The sequence below is a fragment of the Aquila chrysaetos genome, chromosome 13 (assembly GCF_900496995.4).
Source record: "Aquila chrysaetos chrysaetos chromosome 13, bAquChr1.4, whole genome shotgun sequence".
NCBI classification, from domain to species: domain Eukaryota; kingdom Metazoa; phylum Chordata; class Aves; order Accipitriformes; family Accipitridae; genus Aquila; species Aquila chrysaetos.
This window is the reverse complement of record NC_044016.1, coordinates 36,701,352-36,720,039: the sequence shown is the minus strand read 5'-3', so window position 1 is coordinate 36,720,039 and position 18,688 is coordinate 36,701,352. Positions and strand designations below refer to the sequence as shown.

General features: G+C 46.4%; 1 long non-coding RNA gene across 1 annotated transcript in view; it reads left to right on the top strand.

Moving 5' to 3' along the window:
- The window catches only part of LOC115350489, a 57,669-nt gene extending 39,343 nt beyond the window's left edge, over positions 1 to 18,326 (top strand). Inside the window, exon 3 of the long non-coding RNA XR_003926459.1 lies at positions 18,195 to 18,326. This is a non-coding gene — a long non-coding RNA (uncharacterized LOC115350489). The remainder of the gene's footprint in view (positions 1 to 18,194) is intronic.
- Positions 18,327 to 18,688: the final 362 nt, after the last annotated feature.

Below are 18,688 nucleotides of genomic sequence, written 5' to 3'. Positions count from 1 at the left end.
CACTGGGTTCTGCCGACAATTTCCTGAGACGAATCAGTTTAGAGCTCTTGGGTACGTTATTTTATCCATCTGGGTATCTTTCTCACCAACAAATTAATACAGTAGTTTCCATCAAAAAGTGGTATTGTTAGATGTGAAAATATGACAAAATGCCGTAAAAATACCTGGGTTTCTGTTTTCCTTAAAGAAATTCCTGGAAGTTAAAAAAAAACACCAAAACCAAACAAAAACCCCCACATTCTTCTGATGATCTGTACAGGGTTCTTGTGGAAGCCAGGTCCCAGCAGTCAGTGTGGAGCACCTGAACAGCCAGGTCCTGCCACTGCTAGTCATCTCCCAAGTTAATAAGATGTACTGGGGTTTGGAGTAAAATTCCTCCAGGTTAGGCACACTGACGTAGCTGCAATAACCTTTCTAAACAGACAGGGGCCTCAGACCAGCGTTTTAACAGTCCTTCCCAATCTTCCTGAGAGAAAGCAAAATGTTGTTCCAGCTCTGCCCAGAGAGTCACATTTTCCTTCCCTCCTCCTCCTCTGTCCTGGAGTGCACTGAGCAAAACCCAGCCCTTTTCTGTGCAGGTCAGCAGGTGCTCTGGCTTCGATCAGTCCTTGTGAGCTTTGCCAGGTGGCTGTGCCGTATCTGTAACGTGTTTGACAGCACTGTGTGCTATGCTTTGTGGCCAAGTTTGAGCGCTGCACTTAAAATCAAATCTGATCCATTTTAAAAATTCATGGTGGGGTTCTGTTTTAATTTGTTTCAATTTTTTTAGGGCTACTGCCATTTATTAATTTTGATCCCACTTGCATATTTTACATTTATTGTACATTTGGGATTTTTCAGGTGTTCCACATCGCTTGCTCGGTTTCCCCTGCCTCTGCCTGGGAGAGGAGGTTGGTGCGTGAGTGTTAGATGGAGGGAAGAATAGATGGAGGGAGAGTTGCTGAAGAGGAGATGGGGGTTCCAATGCAAAGGTGGAGGGCCTTAATAAGGGCACTAGACACCCACTCTCTGAATCTTTTTATCACCTGTTATCATGCAACAGGGAATCGGGCCTGCCACAAAATTGAATATGGTACTCGTTTGGGGTTATTTTGTTGCCCTAGGCTGAAAACCGCTGATGGCCGGGAGCTCTTTCACAGACCTTCCTGGCTCTGGGGGCAGTTTCTGGCAGAGAGACCAGATGGACACCTGGCAGCAATAACCGCTGCACCCATAACTTACCAGATCGCAGGAGGTATGCGGGTGCTGCGCGGCCGGCGCTGGAGCCAGGAGTAACACACCACGTCGCAAGAAGCAGGATCTGCCGGCCCAGTCCCACGAGCTCTGGGAGCCTGAGCAAGGCTGAGACTTAAACCACAGGGGCCTTACTGTGCTCTCAGCAGCACTTGTGTAAATCAGGAGTAACCCTGTCCAAATAGGAGCAGAATCCCAGCTGGTGCAGAGCAGAATCAGTCCCGTAACAACCAGTGCCACTGCAGCGCTGGAGCGAGCCCGAAGCAGGGTAGAAGCTCACGAGAGATTGTTCATTTACATCACGCCCTCTCCTTATCTTTTATTTTTCTTATTCTCTCTTCTTCTCCTCCCCTGTCTCCCCCTTCTTCCCTCCCCCTCGTACTCTGCGCCTCTCATTTTCCATCCCTTTAAATGAGGTCACCCTGACTGAATGAAGGACGCAGGGAGCGGGAGAGGTCACGCATTAGCACTGCTATAACTGCGCTGCTACTGAAACTAGGCAAGTCATCCATCACGGCCTCCACTACTCCATTAGGCCCCGCATGAAATATGCCCTGCTCTGAATCGCATGGCCATACATCTCCCAGTCTAGACACCTTCCTGTTGTGTGAAGATCAATGCCGCGCGGTCATGCATCATGTGTCATCCAGTAGCCCTCACTCTAATAATCGTGTCTATTCTCTAGTCTGCAGTATAAATTATGGGTACTGTGAAAGTACTATATTATTCAGCAACCTTGGTCACTAATGGATTATTGGTTTAATGGCTGATAATGTGAGCTCCTTTTTTGGCTGGATCCTACCTTTATTTATTTATCTTTTTTCATGATTATTATTCTGAGTGATGACTGATTTGGATTCTTATCCAGAGGCTTTCACCCTTGCAAAGCAATTATAATAATAAAGCCCTTTGACCATGGGCCTATTGCCCTGGCTTTCACTTAATAGAGATGGCTTTTGCTAAAATAAAAGTCAAATATCTGTCTCTCCTTACCAGCTCAGTCTCCCCCTCTATCTTGTTTTAGCTACTGAGCCCTTTTCCTGGGATAGGGCCTCAAGCGAAAGACTAGAAGTAAAGGCCCCGGGATCTTTATGGGTGATACTGCAAGAAACTCATTTCTGAAAGACATCTAATGCAAAGAACCTTCTCTGCCAGACTGCCGCAATCCTTCTTCCCAGGCTCAGACACATTCCCATTTGGACAATGAAAGCAATCCCATGAGGTCAAGCCGAGGGTCCCACCAGCTCAGCATCCTGTCACTGACAGCAGCCCATACCGGGTGCTCAGGCAAGTCGTAACAACACACGCAGCGCACCCTGCCAGCTCCTCGCAGTCAGCAGCCGCAATACTGAGGTCGTTTTTCCCAGTTCTACCAGTAGCTTCTTACGTTGCACCTGTCCATACCCTGTATCGCACCCAGTTGCCGACGGGGCGCTCGGATGTCAGAGGGGGAAGAAACCCCATGAGGAAAAGGCGGAGGGGGGATGGCCAGTAAAGGCACAGGGCCGGGGCAGGGAGCGCAGGATGAGACCCGACTGGCGCGTGAGCAGTCAGCACAGGCAGCCTTAATTGCCTGTAAAGAGTGCCGCATGTTGCTGTGCCGTGGCTTCCTCACGTGTCAGCTGCTAATTTGTTGCTGTTTGTTTGTACATGACAGTAATGTGTTTACCTCATTAGGGGATGTCAAAGTTCCCCAAATCTGTAGCTGGGAGATTACGGATTTCCTTTGCTGACACGCGGAGGAAGCACAGCAGACGAAGGAGCGGGGTTTTTGGCAGTGGGACTAAAGGCAAGCAAAGCGGAAGGATGCGTTAACCCTTAGAGCACTTGGTCCACCAGAAAAAGCACACCCTTCCCTGAGACGGGTTCGCTTCTGTTTATTCCCAGATCCAGAGCCTATGTATCAAACCGTGGCAGTTAAACACCCTTGGATACCATAGCAAGGACCATGATGTAAAACCCGTAAAACTTCTTAAAGCAAGGACATGAGAAAGAATGGGCATATAAAGAGAGGGGATTAGAAAACAGCCACTATACATCACACTCAGCTGCTCGAACCACAACCAGGCCCGCATGCAGCTACTCATTGAGCGGTGTCTTCCCATTAATTATGATTAAACTACCCTACAGTTAGTTGTTCCTTCGTTTGTAAAATGCTGTATTTTCCAACCAGTTCTAATCTTGGCTGTAATTATCCTGGCGGTAGAGGAGTCACTCCAGAGAGCCTTTTCATCTCTCTCTGATGTATTTGAATCTAAACAGGATTTGTGGCTCTGTAGCTGTAGTTCCTGCCACTAAAAGGAGGTACAGCTGGGCTTGGCCACATCCAGCACCCCGTTGCTGCGGGGAGCTCTGGCGTTGAGACCAGCTGAGGCCCCGGGTCTTGGTGACCTCAGCCTTCCCCTATTCAGTGGCATTCATGCCTATCTAATTTACAGGATGGCTCTGAGAATTAATTAGTTAAAATTTTGCAGATTATTCTGAAAGTACTAGAGGCTACTGCTGCCTATGTTTTCTGCCAACGCATCACATTTACCACCTTCCATGTGAATGAATTCCTAGGATGCTGTCCAAACTGACAAGAGGAGCAGGAAATGCCTCCTGCGAGGGCAGAAGGAAGGTGTTAGGAAATTAAAGGAGCAATTCAAAAGCTGCAGCTTTGTCTTTCAGTGTAAGAGCAAGCAATAGTCATGTCCCCCTCCCACATCCTCTACTCACCAAGATAAGCCGGGCCGTGTTTTCTCAGGCCTATGACGTGCTACGAAAGCCCAGCGTGCACATCGGTGCCGGTGAGGCTGTCCCCCTTTCCGCAGTGTGGCTGTAGCCCCTAGGAGGAGGCTGGAGGGAGGGAGAGGAGCCTGAGGGATGGGGACGGGAGGAAGGGTCTGCGTTAGCTCAGTGGGGGTCACTTGCAGCACATGCTGGGAATTCCTCAGCAGCTGGTATCTCTGACAGACAGAAGGAGTATCTCAGGGAAGATCGCGGCAATCAGTTTGACGGGGGCGGCTGGTTCCACTTCCTATGAGACATAACTCCGGCACCACATTTGACTCTGCTGATCAGATAGGAGCTGCATTACAAGGCAATATTGTGGTTTCCCTTAATGTCCTGCCAAACTACATTTATCTTCTCATTCCTTCCCCACCCTCCCTGAGAAACCCTGCTCAGGTCACAGCGTGGAGAGAAAGCCTTCCTTGTGAGGAGGAGGATGGAGACCTAATGCAGAATCTGGGTTGATAAGCATGTTTTATATTAGTCAGGAATGAGGCAGAATAACTTAATTAGAGGTACTTTAACTGGCTCACTGTACAGAGGCCTTGACCTACAAGGGTGCATGTAAGAACACTAGAAGGCTGAAGCAGTGTTTGTAAAATCCTGGAAGGCTTCTGACCACTATTTCCAAAAACATCAAAAATGTGGCTAAAAAAAGGTAGTCTTTTGAAAATGTAAATCCATAGCAAGGAGCAGGACAGTGTGATTGAGTTGGCTGAGTGCTGCGTTCGGGTGTTGGAACGACGTTTTAATTCCAGCTCTGCTGACAGAGGGTTCTCCAGCAGCTCACGACTGGGGAGTTGGGGTAGCTGAGTAGTGTGCAGAAAACTCTTAGGCTCAACCTCACTGGTGAAATGTGGAAGGAGGGCTTCCATCAGCTTGTGGACTAGAGGAATGGCTGTGCTCGGGACTTGGGAAAGGCACTGCAAGGAACAGCCATGTGCAGGCAAAGGACATGATAGGAATAGCTGAGTTTGTCTTTTTTATCTCTTAAAATCGGTGAGGAATTGCAGCAATTTGTTCATGTGCCTAAGTAGTGCTATGAAGGTCTGCTCACAGTCATCCTGAATCATCTCAGTGTAGAGGAGAAACTAAGTAAACGGCAACAGCCACATCAGACCCTGAGCAGCACCAGCCAAAAAATATTACTGTGGCAGTTCCAAGTGCCATCAAGCATATGGCTAGCGAGGGCACTTTGTCATTTCTGCCTAGCAGGACTGAAATACTGTGCCGTCAGCTTCCATCTGCATCTCTGTCAATGGAGGAAGGCTTCTATCATACAATTGCTGTAGGTAGCAAGGGAAAAAAGGTACCCATTTTCTCTAAAAATTGGTAAAAAATCTGGGCTGTGATTTTCATCAAAGCATCAAGCTACAAGTAGTAACAGCAGGTTTATAATGCGCTTGCAGCCAGAAAGTGTTGTGACCATGGAGAGGTAGACTCAGCTCTGAAGTTTTACATGCAGGCTTATGCTGATTTTAATCATACATAAAATCAGATACAAACATGTACATACATCTGGATATGTGGAGGCACAAACACACACACAGTCATTATTACCACTTGATACCTTTATACAGCTGCGTACTTGCCTAATAACCTTTTTCAGGCACACTCGTGGGTGTACATCATACCAGTGCAGGTGTGTATGGAGAGGAGAGGAAAAAAAAAGCTGAAAAAGGAAATGTATTGATACCTCCCAGCTTTCTTCTATCTGCTGTTCCACAGAGCTCTTTCTCTTGAAATTACTTCTTGCCACAGTGATATAGGGCTTGCAAGGCTTGTTGGGATCCTCTATCCATCTTCAGAAGGCCACAGTCAGAGAGAGAGATAATAAGGGAGGAACCCCAAAATTCCTAAGCGTATTTTTCCATTCACTTGATCCACAGCCGAGGCCCTCCACCTGCAGAAATCCTCAACCATCACGTTTCTACTGCTCTGGCCGATAACGAAGATAATTGTTTCATCCACTTTGTCAAGCTGAAATGAAAAGAGGGCAAAGCAAAATGATGCCATCATAAATCATCAGGCTGAGACAGCAAAAAAAGGACAAGATAGTGACTTCATTAAGGGTTATGTATTGTGTCATTAAGTTGGCAGGGGTCACCTTTCATGTCACACAGCAGCCCCATGATGCATTGCTGGCTCCTCTTTCCAATAAAATTAAACGTAGATGTAAAACTGATTAGGCCGTGTTTGCTTCAGCCCAAGGCAAGGGAACTGCGCAGGGAATAATTGATACAAGATCGCGACTGATTTGTAATGGCAGCGATTTCTCTTCCTGGTCATTTCTTTGCTGACCTTGCCCATTAAAATAAGCCCAGCTGCCTTGAAAAGAGAGACGCTCATTCCACCCTTTCCCTCCCCCTGCCCGAGCCGCTCGCCTGGAATTCATTTCCTCACTTGCTTTCCTTGGGATTTTTCATTCAGCATTACTGCAGGCTGACGACCACATGCTGCCTCTGGCTTGGTGTAAGAGCGGGGATAGCCCTTCGTATCTTCTTGGTGTCGCTGGTGACACCATCCTCATGTGTAGGTGACATCTCCTGCTCCTGGTTTTGCCCTCCTGCCTGACAGCAGATCATTACCTGCCTCTAACCCTCTGCTCCTTCTTCTGTATCTTGCTGCAGGGCCGGTGATGCTCTCCTGAGACCTTGGTTATAGAAACATCCCAGTGCCCAGGTCCTTCAGGGTTTTGGGGGTGTTTTGTGGAAAGATTTTGTTAGGGCTATCAAAACGTCTTCAAGACAGGATGGCGTTAACTTCTGAAGGCCTGAAACCTAAGACCAAGTATCTTCTGACAGCACCAAACCACAATTCTGCAGCGCCCTGCAGTCCCTCTTTGCTCCCCGCCATGCCCCCGGGTGTGCTATACAGCTCTGAAAGAGGGGGCTGTCAGATGGATGAGATAGGAGGGAAAATGTGGGCTAATGTAAACCCCTGTTAGAGGTTATTGCAAACCACAGGGCCCCTCACCATGTGAGATCGGGGCACTCGAGACACCCTTGTGCTGTGTAGCAAGAATACGTAAATGGTGTCCCCTTTGAAACTTGTGTGCAGTGTCTCAGCGGCACTGTCGTTCTGGAGTGACGCAGAGACCAATGCTGGCTCCATCATGCAGCTGTTTGGTCCTCCGATGCCCTTTATTTCTCCTTTCCTTCTCCTGCAGCATCTATCTAATAACATGGGGCCCACAACAGTGCTCTGCGTTTCAGAGGCCTCCCTGGTGCACCATATATTACTGTGCCCGAGTAACCTCAGCAGATTTACACTCCTGCTGTTTACAGCACTTTCCCAGGTAAGGTTAGAGAATATGAGAACGGGCCAGGGATGAAAGTGGAAGCAGTCACTGGGATTTTAACTTCAGCGTGCACTTTCCTTCAGGGAGTTTGAAAAAGGAAAAATACGACGCTCACCCAAAACACAGTGCCAGATCTAGAAAAGTGTTCGATGTGGGTGGCTTTCACAAGGGTTATTTATCCACTTAGAGCTAAATATGTGTTTACATGATCTGATGGAGTGGAACTCTTGCTTGCAACAACTGTGCCTCATTCTTGATGCCTTTTGGCCAAGACTTTCTTAAGTGGCTTCTGGATTTGGGTCACTCCACTTAAGAGAGGTCCTGAAAGTTTCTGAGCACAGTCACTAAACTTTGCTGGAAAACCGAGTGGCTGCTAAGGTGCCTGAAGGTAGATGATTAAGAGAGCGGATTCCTTCCTCTGGTCACAAAGTACTCCTGGAAATCCCAGCCCTGGTCCAGGATAAATCTTAGCCTGCGAGGCCACATCCTCAGCTGCGGGGTGCTGCAGCTGCTCTGCCTGTCGCTCCATGGAGTGACACCAGGTGGTTCCAGCTGAGGACCTGCCCCACAGCGCAGATAAGTGTGTGAGCTTTCAAAGAGCTGAGCCTCTACAAACATCTCTCAGATGAGCCCAGGCAGGGTTTCAGAGCTCTCCCTGCTCCTGTTTCCTTCACACTCAAATAGGTCAGGGAACCTCATAGCTATCAGGCAATTGGATTGATTGAACCAAGTGCTCGCAATAATGGCGCTGAAAGAAAGCAGAGTAAATAACGCACATTGGATCCCCTTTACAATGAAAAACTATTAGAGAGACAGAACCAGTAAAACAAACACAATTCCGTGTGTCAATCCAAGACATATGGACTAAAAATACATATAGGGAGAGAGCGAGCATGCACAAGAGAGAGAATGCAAAAGCCTTATAAATGGCGAAGTGAAAAACACTCATTTCCCATGCAATAACTAATATGATGTGGAACAAAGGAGCTGAGACCTTCTCGCCATAAACAACCGATGAAAATATAAACATTTTCTGGGGCGCAGATGGCTGATGCTTTGATTTTATTTTTCTTTTCTATACATTTGACAGCTAAATTCAGTCATTTGTGAACAACGTGGCCATAAAAATGAGTAATAATGATTGGAGGTATCTTACTTTTGTTTTAATGGGCTCTAGAGTGATTCTGAGGAGCTGCTCCAACCCTTGGGGAGGAGAGGGGGTAAGATGCTATGGCCAGATCCTCAGCTGCTGTTCACAAGCCTCACAGCAGCAGAATTACACCAGCTTACGCCAGCTGTGGATTGGGCCTGTAGGTTTTCTGCAGTACTGGCTCCAAACTCTAAATTAATGCTGTCCTCAGCTGCACTGTTTCAAATTTGATTGCAAAACCCTGTTGCTGACACAGACAGCTATCAGTGTAACATTACCCAGGACAGGCGGAGGGGGGGGCTTTCAGAGATTTTATCGGCTTTTCAACTTTTTTCCGTCGTTAATTATTTCGGCTATGTCAAACTTGAGCAGAGGATTTTTTCAGCAACTAGAAAGAGTTAGGCACTCCTTGCCAACCTTAATTATTTGTATAAAACTCTTACTGAGAGATTTTCGGAGGGGTAAAGCTACATCTGCAGGGAGACACACTGCCAGTAACTGGAAGGAGCTCCAGCCATCTCTGCAACAGAGTTTCAGTCTATTTTCATCCACAGACTCACTATGAAACCTGGGTGAATCCAACAAATTCCCTGTACTTCGCTTTACCTTCCTGTAGAAGATACTTACTTTATCTACGTGACCTGCTTTGAGATCCTCAGATTAAGTAAACGCAAGGTGATATTGTTTGTTTTCAGAGCTTCACACGCTGAGCAAAAAGTAAGTGTGTGTGTGCACCTCGTTATTGTTAAGGATACTAATTCTGGATATAGAGGAGCTGAGTGGCAACAGCAACATGGAATCTAAATATAGAGAACATATAACAGAAATACAAACTCCATCCTCAGCAATGTAAATTTTAATGAGATTATGCATAATCCTTCTATTGACACTTCTGCCAGGGCAGCACAAAAGAACGAGGTTTGTCTGTATCCACCTCCCATATAGCTGAGCATTTTGGCCTCGGCATTTAGGAATCTCCCCAAAATCACCTGGCCAAAGATTGCTCTGGCTGGAGGAGAGCGGATCCAAGGGATGACTTTGCCTGGTGTCAAAGGATTAGTTGGCTTGGAACTTGTTTAGGGACATATCCTAAAATACAACATGCCAGTGTTGCACATCAGCTATTCAATGACGTGATATTAGATGATATCTAAAACTAAAGCTGGCTCTGGCAGTGAGATTTACCAGGCTGGAAAACTGAGTAAAGCACCATGAACAGGAGTTTCAGCTGCTTTGCTGAAGATGGAAATTAACTGCTTTGCAAAAAAGGCAGCGAAAAAACCCAAACATACAGTGTCAAAAGTCCTATTTTGAGGGCTTGAACTGCTCCCAGGCTGCAGCCAGTCTCTACTAGGATGAATGCTATCCTAATACTGCAAATTGCTGCATGCTTTGATTAAGGCCTTTGCTTCATTCAACAGGAAGGTCTTGTGCTGAGCCCCAAGACAGGATCTGTACCCTCCCTCTAAGTGTTCAAAACCACCAAGCACCAAACCCTGTGGTCTCCCAGTGATAACGCCTTGACCCACACTCCTGCAGTCCTTTCCACTGGCCTCGGTGAGCCATGCCAGGGCTTTGTATAGTCCTTGCAGAAATCTCTCACTGCCACTGAATAAACGCTCCTTCGACTGAGCCAAGCACTCCGATGCACAGAATTATGTTCCATCCACACCTCTGACCTTCCAGCATTTAGAAAAGACATCTTCATAGATGAATACAAGCCCGGAGGGAGGCCAGGAACGGTGAGAAAGAGCAAAGTACATTTCAGCCACATTCTCACTAGTGTTCCCTTTGCAGTCTCTCCTGCCGGTTGTACTCTTTTACTGCGATTTGTAACAGAGCCAGAAGACAAGGAGGAGAAAAAATGGGGGGCTTATTAAGTAGATCAAATGTTAAGGTAACATTATGTGCCACACTACATTCTGCAAACTGGTGAGGACACGGTATTATTCAAGTGGTAGCCAGAGATGGCTTTGATAAGTTCAATTACTGCTTTTTTCCATGGGCCTATAAGATCCAGGTCTCTGTGGTTCAGGAGAGGTTGTTGCAACAGGGCTTTTCTACCATCCTTCCCTGAACAGGTGAAAGAAAAGACAAACACTCCACTTCTGAGACCTGATAAGACTTGCCCAGCCCAGAAAAGCTGGCAGCTCCTCTTCTCTGCCTCTTTGGGATGTGAGAATCTTCAGGTGCTGTGACATGATGTGATGTGACAGCTTCACCAGCAGCATATTCCTCTTGTTTACTGCCCAGCTGTAACCTAACTACAGTTTGAAAAACTTCTCCAACAGCCCCTGCTCTCCAACTGGGCTGCACTTTGTTTCTTCCCCCATCTCGCCGTACACCCTTCTCCAACTGGCCCTCATGGGATGTTTTGAAGTGATGGTCTCTGCTGAAGATGCCCTTTCTGCAAGTGGTTTGGCCGCTTGCTGCAAACTGCTGACAGCAGTTGGCTGGGAGCCGACCAGATCTGGTGAGTCCCTGCCTTGTGTGCTCAGTGCATCCAGGTTGCCTTCCCAGCCCTTTGTGTCTCTTTTTTTCTCACACTCATTGCACCTCGTTGGTTTTCTGCACTGTGTTCTGCTGGGGCTGGGTTGCCACGTTGCCCTCAGCTCCCTGTTTGTGAAGTGGGGCTCAGGCTTAGCCGGTCTCCCCTGTGCCTCTGCTATATTCCCAGCTAGCAATGCAAAGAGCAAACCTGTGAACCTGTGCAATGAGTTGCCTGGGCTTAGCGGTGCAATGCTCGTACGTGGGGGTGTTTTGCCAACAGTTCTTAGAAATTGCGGAGTATTTAATTTTAAAGGTGCCAGGGAGCACTAGGCACCAGCTTATCAAAAGCGGGAGGGGAAGATAAAATGATCCCTGCTCCCCATGTCAGGAAGTAGATATCGTCACAGAGGGGTCCACTGGATGCCACAACTTCTCATTTACTTCTCCCCAGTTCATGCCACAGAGTCAGGATGGTGAGCTCTGATCCCGGAGTGATTTTTCTTAATGTCTTTATATAGATGAGTTAACTCAAAACCTTTCCAACATAAGCATGTTTTTCTGTTCCTTCATCCTGACCTTGGCATTTTCTTTCTCCACTCCAAGTTCTCTGCTGTCCTCTGGCCAGCTTTGCCTCTCATTTGTCAATGTTATTATTGAATTTTCAAATGCCAGTAGTGCACATAAATCAATGGCTGGCTTCTCCCCAGTGGCATATCCCTGCCACATGTGGTCATTCATTTTTTTTAATAAGTCCTCCTCTCCTTTCACCCATTTATAAAAATGCATCTTGTTCGCCTGCTGCCGTCCATCATTCGGTGAGTCCAGCTATTTGTTGCCCCTGAGTGCTTATTCATCAACGTTTTCAAAAGCAAAATCACTCTTCGCCTCCTGCTCTTATTGTGCCATCAATCTCGACTGGGGATCAATAAACCTCGCTTTTGCAATTTTTCCCCCCATCGTCCTGTGCTAGCTTTCCCAAAGTCTAGCCTTTGTATTTACATTTTTAACTGATCATCAGAAGTAGGATAATGACAGTGTTGACGAGCAGGATGCTTTCATTTGCTCCCAGAGTGGCAATAACTGGCCCAGCATCACTCATCTCTCTTGGGGACCCTGAGAATTGAATACTCATCTCTTTCTCTTTTTGCTTTGGCCCCAGGAGTTGGAAATGGGGAGAAGATGACCCCTGGCCACACAGTTCTTGCAGACATTAGCCCTGGAGACTAGAACTGGGTGAATATTTTTCTTCTAAACATCATTTGAATGAAAAATAGCTTTTCACTGAGAACTGAAATTTCCATCGAAAAGCCTTTTTTGTTGTTGTTGGTTTTCAATAACAACAAACAAAACTAAAAACCTCTTTTTAAAAAAGTTTCCTCTTTCAAATATACACTTAAAAGGCTGACATTTATTTTTGAAACTGTTTCCAAGAAAACAGACTATTTTATTTTTTGACCAGAAATGTTTCCCAAAGCTGAATATTTTCACGACTTTTTCAAAAGCTAAATGTTTCAGTTATCAGTTTTATCTTTTCGTTGAAATTCTAAAAAAAAAAACCTCTCTGAAGCTGAAAAGGCTTCCAGCAATACTGATCAGCTTCTAAAATTTTCCAAGCTATCCTGCGCACTGTGCAAATACCAGGACTTTCTGACTAGCTGTAATCATAACAACCCGTATCGAGCACATAAGGACTTAGGGTTCAGGCTCAGGCACCGCAGAATCGTTGAGGTTAGAAGGGACTCTGGAGGTCACCTTGTCCAACCCCCCTGCCTAGAGCTGGTTGCACGGACCCTGTCCAGATGGCTTTTGAGTACCACCAAGGAGGGAGACTCCACAGCCTCTGTGGGCAGCCTGTGCCAGTGCTCAGTCACTCTCACAGTAAAAAAAGTGTTTCCTCATGTTCAGATGGTGCCTCCTGTGTTTAGCTGGTGCCCATTGCCTCTTGTCCTGGAACTGGACACTACTGAAAAGAGCCTGGCTCCATCTTCTTTGCACCCTCCCTTCAGATATTCATACATGTTAATAAGATCCCCCCCTGAGCCTCCTCTTCTCCAGGCTGAACAGTCCCAGCTCTCGCAGCCTTTCCTCATCCGTGAGATGCTCCAGTCCCTTAATCGTCTTCGTGGTCCTTTGTTGGACTCTCTCCAGTATGTCCACGTCTCTCTTGTAACGGGGAGCCCAGAACTGGACACGCTACTCCAGGTGTGGCCTCACCAGTGCTGACCAGAGGGGAAGGATCACCTCCAGGATACCGTTAGCCGCCTTTGTGGCAAGGGCACGTTGCTGGCTCGTTGCTGGTTCAGCTTGGTGTCCACCAGGACCCCCAGGTCCTTTCCTGCCAAGCTGCTTTCCAGCTGGGTGGACCCAGCATATCCTGGTGCATGGGGTTATTCCTCCCTAGGTGCACAACTTTGCATTTCCAACCCATTTCTTTCTGGGGCAGGGTAGCCTGGCCTCATTAACCCTTCCCTAATGAGACAGAGGAAGCGCCTGCCCCAAAGTTTTCCGGCAGCAGAACCTGAGTAAAGGAGAGAGGCAGCAGATGGAAGCATGTGCCAAGGCAATAAATTCAGGCTACAATCACTAACATTTTGTGGTTTGACACTTAATTGATTAACTAATTTGAGGCAACAAGATTTAGTGTAGCTGTAGATTAGTGTCGAAGGGATAATTACGGCTAAGCTCCCATTTCCAAACAGTGCGTCAGCTGCAGTTTTGAGCCGGCAGGACCAGCGTTAAGGCTCTTGCCTTGCAGCCGATAGCAAAGGTTCCTGGAAGAGGTCCTCTATGGCTCAGCACCCGGGGATTGCAATGGAAAGGTCAGGCACTGACTTATCAGCATAGACAAAATCCCTTCCTATAATGTATGTGTTTATTCTCAAATTAAATATATTAATGTATTATTTGTTCTTAAAATGTCATTCAATAGATAGTAGGCTTAGGTTTCCTGGCAGACCTTTGAAGCTTAAAGAGTAATGTAATAATAGTACATTAATCCATAAGCTACACAGTCTTCTCCCAGCAGACCCCAAACTCCAGAACTGGCTCTAAAGCACTGAATTTGCTGCATCTGTTTCTAGGAATTTCTGTCTAACAATAGTGGACTTGTTGGAGTCTGCTCTGCCAGTTCCAGCATGAAATGCTGCTTTTCTCGCACCCATCTGTTCAGCATTAACACTTGGGCACCTGTAAATGGTGTTTCTGGGGGCAAAGGCAGGTGTCCATTCCTCTAATGATGCACATCTCTGTTCTGCTAACACAGGGGTGGGCTAGAGGCACCAAATCCTGTTCTCCGTGTCCCTGCAGAGAGCAGGTCTTTGGAGCCAAAGTTTGGTTTGGGCCAAGCCCCAGTTTAAGCTAGAGGAAATGCTACATTTGGACTTTTCCCCAGGCTGAATTCTTGGCACAAGCAAATCATGTCTTGGAAAAAAAAAAAAAAAAGTCTTGAAAGAATGTCTCCATCTTTTTCTCCAAATCATCCATCCATCTATCTGTTTGTCTGTCTAGAGATGATAGCTTGATAGCTATCTAAATGCCAAACCTGATGTTTTGGAGAGCTTGGAATCCATCTCTGAACTGCACTGATTTTAATTCTGCAAGTCTTAATACTTGATTGACAAATACAGCTAAACAATCCATCACAGTTGCCTTATCTAAAAAATGTAACCTTTTTTCTGTTTATGGAACAGGCACATGTGGAACATGTTTTTCTTTTACTGTCTATTTATTCCAGTTTATTCAGTGCACTTTTTATTTTTTGTTTTGCTGGCTCTCCCCACCTTCACATGACACACCTTTCACCTCTGATTCCTGGAAAATACTGGTTGCTTGCAAACAAGCTCTGACTGTGTGTGAAAGCAGGTTTGAGAAAAGAGATCTTGGAAATACCCCAGCTGAAGGAAAGGTTGCACTTTCTGCCCATATCTCCCCGAACATCAGAGACTGCACATGGAGCTAGGCGCTAGCCACACCGAAGTCTTCCTTTGAAGCCTGCACTCAGCATGGCACGAGGGATAGAGAAGCTGAGTGCTCACTCCAATGTCCTCAGGAGGGATTGCAGCATTTTATATTTATGCCACGTGGACAGTCTGGGTTTGGTCTGTGACTGGAGCTTCTAGGTGCTGCCAAAGTGACAGTAATAATTAGTATGCTCATCTTCTACCCTTTTAAGACAAATGTGAATCTTCTGTTGTTTCAGGCAACCATGGTGGGCTGCCAACACTGCAAGAATATCCAACAAAAGTTGATGTTGAGATATGCTCACCACTGTGGATGTTATCACTAACAGTGTTGGCAATTATTAAATTATAGTTATTGCTATAATGATAGTAAAAGTAATGTTTGTTAATTGCTAAGGCAAATTAACATCTTTTGCAATTTCACATTTGGGGAGAAGCTTAACAGACTGGTGATGCTGAAAGAGTCAATGGCACCGCAGGGAGCTGAGCTGGGAAGGATCCATGCAATTTCACTCTACTGCAACCCCGTTTTCATCCCAACCCCACCCAAAACAACTCCTCTGCTCTTTAGAGGAGAGATTCAGCTCTGCCTGCAAATGGCAAATATGAAAATAAATAAGTGCATAAATGAGTGCATTTGGCAGGAGGGAAATTCCTCCCCCCTCAGCTTCCCAGAACTTCCTTTCCTTCCCGTCGTGCTGCCGAGGCAGAGCCGACCCAGGGCTCTGCGTGGCAGATAAGTGCCTCCCAAGCTGTTTGCTCCCCACGAGGGAAGGAGGCAACGTGGCACCTTTCCCTTCTGAGAGCAGGAGAGGATTTCCTGGTGTAACCCTGGATCACAGAGCCATAAAGGTCACTGAGAGAACATGCCGGGATCCTTCTCTTCAGCTCTTGTAATGGTATTAGCAATGACTGTTTCTTACTCAATCATACTCCCAAAGGATTTTCAATAAACTTTTTATGTGCCATAACTGTTACATTAAATAAAGCTGAAAGTATTGAGTAAACTGACTGTAAATCACTTTAGATGCCTTGGAATTACATTAAGTGTGAGAATTATGGATCTTTTGCTGCTCGCAGAAACAGAGAGATGACAGAGCCAGAAATTTTTATGCTGCCAACCCTTCTGAAGGTTTTTTTAATTATTTTTTTACACCATACAACAGGCTTCTCCTCCTGTAAATGGCTTGTTGAGGGACATGTTGGGACCCTGTCGTGTAGGATCCTATGGTGCTGGTGGATATTTTCCCTTCCTATCAAGCTGGGTTGGTTTTCTCAGTCTGGAAATTGTAATTAAATGCTGGGGTAGGGTTACTGTTAGCAGAGCTGAACAGGCTGTGAGTTTTATTGCATCAAGAGTGATTTTCTGTTGGTAGCCTGACAGCCAATACTTCATCAATACAAATATATATTTTGATGTAAATAAATGCTGAGGAAACATCTTCTGTCTCTACTCTTTAGGCACCCCAGAATTAGCTTAAATGTATGTTACATTTAATACCCTACAGAGAGACACACAATCTAATAAAAGCAGCCCCAAGTGCCCTGCACTACAGAATAAATGAACTTCTCTCCTCCTTTTCCCATGTTTTCCCTCTCACACAATGTCCTGCTTATGTTTCACTGTCAAGGACTGGGACCTAACCACCAGATGCTTTGGAGCAGAGGCAAAGCAGAAGAAGGATAACGGTCAGCCGGGTCTCAGCAGCTTCTCCACGGCCTGGCCTGGATCTTTCTCGCTGGGTACGTCCTGCCATTGAGAGACAGTGGCTGTAGTCTCTGAAGGTGAGAAGACCGGCCCTGACATCCCTCCGGGTCGAGGAGACTTCTCCCTGCTCTGTCAGTTGGACACCAGTGGATGTGTGACAAGGACGTGTAGGGAAGCAGACCCCTCAGGAGCTTTGCTCTACCAGCCCAGACTGCATCAAGAGTACCAAACGAAAGGCAACACATCTGCCCAGAGCGGTGCTTAGCACTGAATGAGTTTGGCAAATGCAACTCATCTGGTGATAAACGAAGGCAAGAAAGCTGACTGGACAGTGAACTTGGCGGAGGCTGGACCCGCGAACGTGAAACCTCTCTAATGATACCGCATTTATGGATAAGGACCATGGGAAAACTCTGGAATTCTGTGGATCTTCTGCATTTTAAGCCAAGCTTTACTTTCCCCCACCTACATTTGTGCCCATCGCTAGGGCTGGTAGGATGTAAATATGAAAGCAGGGGCTCAACCTAGTCCAACAAAATGTACTTTTCCTAGCTGGGCACCCATGGAACGCAACATAAGAGCAGGTTTATGCTTGAAGTCCTGAATCTGAGATATCCTAGCTCCCCAGAAAAAAGTGGGCTGGGACTCTCTTGTAACCTCCTCTTCATACCCAGCAATATGGCAGGGGTTTGAGACGTTCCTCTCTCGAGTTCAGAGCAATCAGGAAAGGTTCATACGCCTGCACCCACTCACACCCCATCTCCTGAAGTCAGAGGAGGGCTCAGCCCAGCAGTAACAGTGGCAGCCCCAGCTTATCCCAAACAGCCCGGAATGAATGTCCCTTGTTACGTGTGGGAGGTGCGAAGTGGCGGGCAATGGTGCGGGGAGATTTTTGGTTTTCTATGTTATCACCACCGCTGCATTAGGAATCTACGTCTCCAGCCAAGGCGAGCCGGATGGCAGCCTGGCTGGCAGCACAGAGCACTACAGCGTGTGCTAGTCTGCGTGTGCGAGAGAGAGGGCGAGGGGAGGGATGTACGCCTGGCTGGAAACGCTGCTCCGCGCTCCTAGCAGACGCATGGCAAATCAGACTCCTGCACGCCAACATCCTGATGAGGAAATAGTTAGAAAAAGGCTCCCGGTGGGAAAACCTTCTGTTTTGCTGATCTTGTAAATCAGCTGAATTCAGCATGTCACAAGCACGTCTTACAATACACAAGACAATGCCCAGATTTTTGTAGTGCAAAAGCATATTAACCTTTGTGTACTCTTGCCGGGTTTCGACAAAAGATGTCTGTTAAGAACTGCAGGGCTCGTTGTAATTGCTTGCCATGTGGGTAAGTGATCCAGAGCTGTGTGAAGATAAGAAGAAATTGCTAAAGGCAAATCACCTGGGTTTTATTATGCTTGCCCTAAAAATAATTAGCATGGCCTATGAAATCATACTGTGAGGGGGTTTGTTTTAGCAGGAAACTGTAACCTATATATTGTAGCTTTCTTTCTGGAGAGTTGATCTTTGTAGTTGTGTTGATGTGTCTTTTTTTTTTTTTTTTTCTTTATTATTTTCTTTTTTAACTACAGTGAAAGACAAATGAACAAGCTCATACTGCTCTGAATAGCAACAAGGCGACTGCTTGCCAGCCTGTAAAATCTGGTATTGTCCCTCCTGGAGTCAGAGCTTGACCTTAAGAAAATTCCTGCCAGTTTCTCCGAGGGAACATGTCCCTGTGCTGCTGCAGAAGCCTGTTTGCCACAGGTAACGCTTTTTACTTGGGATTATGGGTTGTGTATTTGCCACCAGGCATAAAAATTCACCACTTCTTCTGAGATACAACAGCTTTGCATGGGACCAAAATGGTGGGTTTTTTTCTGTTTGCTGTATGTATCTGGAACCACAAAAATATCAAGGTCAGAACAGAAAGCAGGAAATAAAACAGCAACTGCATATAAAATTACAGGCTTGCTGTTTTAAGTGCTAGCTGCCCACAATTTGGTGTGAATTGCAGGTGATCAGAACCTCTGAAAGCATCTGTGCACATACAGTGTTGGCAACCCCAAGTATTAAAAGCCCTGAG